The following is a 3,918-nucleotide window of genomic DNA, read 5'->3' as shown; positions in this document are numbered from 1 at the left end:
CTCTTGTTAATCTATGACACCATGTTTATCATCATACCTGCAAAACCAAGCAAGTTAAACACTACGGGTGGATCAAAAGAGGTGGTTCCTGGATATTTGTTATTATTAAGAAACTTTGAGGAAATATTGAGAAAACCTTTTAAAATGTGACTCCCAACAGCTCCTGCTTGCTTTTATTGGATGCTGGATTCATTCAGGTTCCGTTCCTTCAAAAGTTGCCATAATACATTCCTATTCCTTTTTGGAAATGCTACAATAGGTAGACCTTTCCCAGCACACCCCATCACATTAACAGTGAGGCATTCAAGAATTATCCTAAGTAATGTAAAATGTTATACTTTCTGAGACTGGGTTTTGAGAACTCTTTGTCTTTCAGCCTCAGAAGCTCCATCCTTCCGATTTTTGCAACTATTTACATAGAGAATCTAGAAGTCTAAGACTTTGTGTGAGTACTGAGAATTCCTGTCTTGGTGTCACACCAGAGACCTTGTGGTCTAAGGCACTAGTATCATGGGCTTCAGTCTCTGCCACTCTCATTCATTGAGATCTTCCTTCCTTCCTTCCTTCCTTCCTTCCTTCCTTCCTTCCTTCCTTCCTTCCTTCCTTCCTTCCCTCCTCAGACCATTAGAGCACAACTGTGTCTGGCCAGCATTGAATTTGTTTCCATGAAGGTTTGAATCTGGAGGAGGAAAAGTAGCAGGTATATTTTGGAAGGCAACGGATGAATAGGTAGTGTTTCAAAATATGTCGTATATAGGATAGTGTCCATCCACAGTAAACAATAAATGTTAGCCATTAACATTAACTTGGTGTTTACCGTTAAACAACAGAGTAACCACATAGAGAATTTTTCAATGACAATTTAATTCAAAATTCCACCAACCTCATCCATCACCAGTTTTCATTTTACATTCATTTATTTGTTCAAAAAATATTTGATTGATCTCCTACCATATTGCAAACAATGGCATAGACTATCTGCAGGTTTTCTTCTCACTTCTGTGCATATGCACTCCTGATTTCTCGGAGTTAAGTATCCCATACAGAGGATTTCTCATGCTGTTACGTGTTCTTTACATTAACATTTTAATCAGTGGATATTATCCTTTCAAAATCATTTATTTGACCATTTTTCTCTTGTGGACTATGAAGTTTCTTTCCAAATTTTCGATATTATAAAAAATGCAATAATAAGCTCCTGAGCATTTCATTTTTTCTCCCAATAATTTACTGGGATAAATTCCCCAAAATCTAAATACCAGGTTAGAGGATATAAACACTTTTTGGGATTTCGATGCATCCTGCCAAATTTCTGAATCTTATACTAATTTACAATGATAATTTTCTTTATATCAGTCACATTCCATTGCCACCTTCATGAAGACACTTTGATTACTAGATGGAAAATTGAGGAACTCTCTAGCCTCATCAAGAACATATACATAAGCCATTTCTTACACGGGTTATCTTCCAGATGGCGTAACCCATTCATTGTGTAAATAACTTGCACTAAGCAGGAAAGGCATTTTCTTGCTCCCCAGACTTTTAGCACCTCCTTACTTCCTTAGTCCTTATTCCTTAAGCCAGTTTCTTTTTTTTTTTTTAATTTAGGATCTTATTTATTTATTTGAGAGAGAGAGAGAGGCAAGAGAGAGAGAGCATGAGCAGGAGGGAGAGGGAGAAGCAGGCTCCCCGCAGAGCAGGGAGCCTGACATGGGGCTGGATCCCAGGATGCTGGGATCATGACCTGAGGCGAAGGCAGATGCTTAACAGACTGAGCTACCCAGGTGCCCCCCCCCCTTAAGCCAGTTTCTATACCTAAATCCTCCCCCCCTCCTTTGGCATTACAGAATGTCACAAATGGAAGAAGCCTCAAATATCTCTTATACCCCCTTCATTTTAGAGTTAAGGACTCGGAGAGCCAGGGAGATTGTGAACTACTTCAGATCACAGATTTAGTGGAGAGATCTGGGACGAGATCTTCTGCATAAAGCTGATTGGTACCGCTGCCAGAAAATATCAAGGGGGGTGGCCCATATACTAATATAGGAAAGAAAAAGAAAAAATCAGCATGGCCTTTGGGCAGGTATGAACTGAACATTAATGAGTTGTTCTAAATTGTACTCCCTCCCTAATGTGCGCATGGCATGTCATGTGCACCCTGTTATCGAAAGCCGTGGAATTACTACCCAGCGCAGGGAATGCTGCTGTTCCTGGTGCCCTTCGAAAGTAAAAGGAAGGTTACCATCCCAGAAAGGGAATTAGGAAACATCAAAATACAAAGGATGGAGCGCCTGGGTGGCTCAGTTGGTTGAGCGACTGCCTTCGGCTCAGGTCATGATCCGGGAGTCCCAGAATTGAGCTCTGCTTCAGGCTTCCTGCTCAGCAGGGAGTCTGCTTCTCCCTCTGACCCTCCCCCCTCCCATGCACACTCTCTCTCTCTAATAAATAAATAAAATCTTTTTTAAAAACAAAACAAAACAAAAACAAAATACAAAGGATGAGCTCTTCCAGAGCATTGAGACTAACCTCTTTATCTTACAGCATACAAAGTGCAGTGTGACTGACCAACCCCATATCCTCAGCTCTGGATCCAGTCATTCTCTCTCCAGCATTTCTGAAAACAGCTCCACATTCCCCCAACACATACCGCTATTTTATGTCTTTGTGCCTTTGCCCCTGTTGTTCTCATAGCCAAACAAACTTAGCCCCCATCTAGCTAGCTAATTTTGACTCATCTTTCAAGACTTGTTAATGCAGACAATGCCTCTTGCAGGAAGTCTTCCATCATGCCTCCAGGCTGCAATGGCTAGCTATTCTCTCAGTTTATAAAGGACCTGTGCATTCTTTTATCGCACTGGGTTGAAAATATTTGTATCTGTGTCTGTCTCCCTTGCTAGACTAAGCTGATCAAGATCAGGATCTGGGACTTATTTTCATATTCCCAATGCTGAGTACACAGTAGACATTTCATAAATATTTATCGAACTGAAATACTTAAAATGTTTGAATAAGAATTTTGTGAAAACCCAAAAATCCATTGAAGGTGGTCTGTGTATAGCACAGGAAAATGTGACTAGAATGTAATTCTTTTTTTTTTTTAATTTTTTATTGTTATGTTAATCACCATACATTACATCATTAGTTCTTGATGTAGTGTTCCATGATTCATTGTTTGTGCATAACACCCAGTGCTCCACGCAGAATGTGCCCTCTTTAATACCCATCACCAGGCTACCCCATCCCCCCACCCTCCTCCCCTCTAGAACCCTCAGTTTGTTTTTCAGAGTCCATCGTCTCTCATGGTTCGTCTCCCCCTCCGACTTACTCCCCTTCATTCTTCCCCTCCTGCTATCTTCTTCTTTTTCTTTTTTCTTAACATATGTTGCATTATTTGTTTCAGAAGTACAGATCTGTGATTCAACAGTCTTGCACAATTCACAGCACTCACCATAGCACATACCCTCCCCAGTGTCTATCACCCAGCCACCCCATCCCTCCCATCCCCCCACCACTCCAGCAACCCTCAGTTTGTTTCCTGAGATTAAGAATTCCTCATATCAGTGAGGTCATATGATACATGTCTTTCTCTGACTGACTTATTTCACTCAGCATAACACCCTCCAGTTCCAACCACGTCGTTGCAAATGGTAAGATCTCATTCCTTTTGATGGCTGCATAATATTCCATTGTGTATATATACCACATCTTCTTTATCCTAGAATGTAATTCTTACACAGAATACTTAGATCAATTTTGTTGTATTACTGGGCAGGACAAAATGTGTTGGCAAGAAAGAGGTGGTGTATTTGGCCTTGAAATAAGCCAACAACAATAATTTCTCAAAAATGTAAATTGTTAATATCATCACCATCAATTCCTCTGGGATCTTCTAAAAGTACCCTCTCTTAAAGTTTC

The 3,918-nt window shown here is 40.5% G+C and overlaps 1 pseudogene; it reads left to right on the top strand.

Annotated features, from left to right (window-relative positions):
- Positions 1-2,025: 2,025 nt before the first annotated feature.
- LOC113928158 lies at positions 2,026-2,123 on the top strand (annotated as a pseudogene).
- The last annotated feature ends 1,795 nt before the right edge of the window (positions 2,124-3,918 follow it).

Source organism: Zalophus californianus, chromosome 7, assembly GCF_009762305.2.
Source record: "Zalophus californianus isolate mZalCal1 chromosome 7, mZalCal1.pri.v2, whole genome shotgun sequence".
Lineage (NCBI taxonomy): Eukaryota > Metazoa > Chordata > Mammalia > Carnivora > Otariidae > Zalophus > Zalophus californianus.
This window is presented reverse-complemented; position numbering and strand designations above follow the sequence as displayed.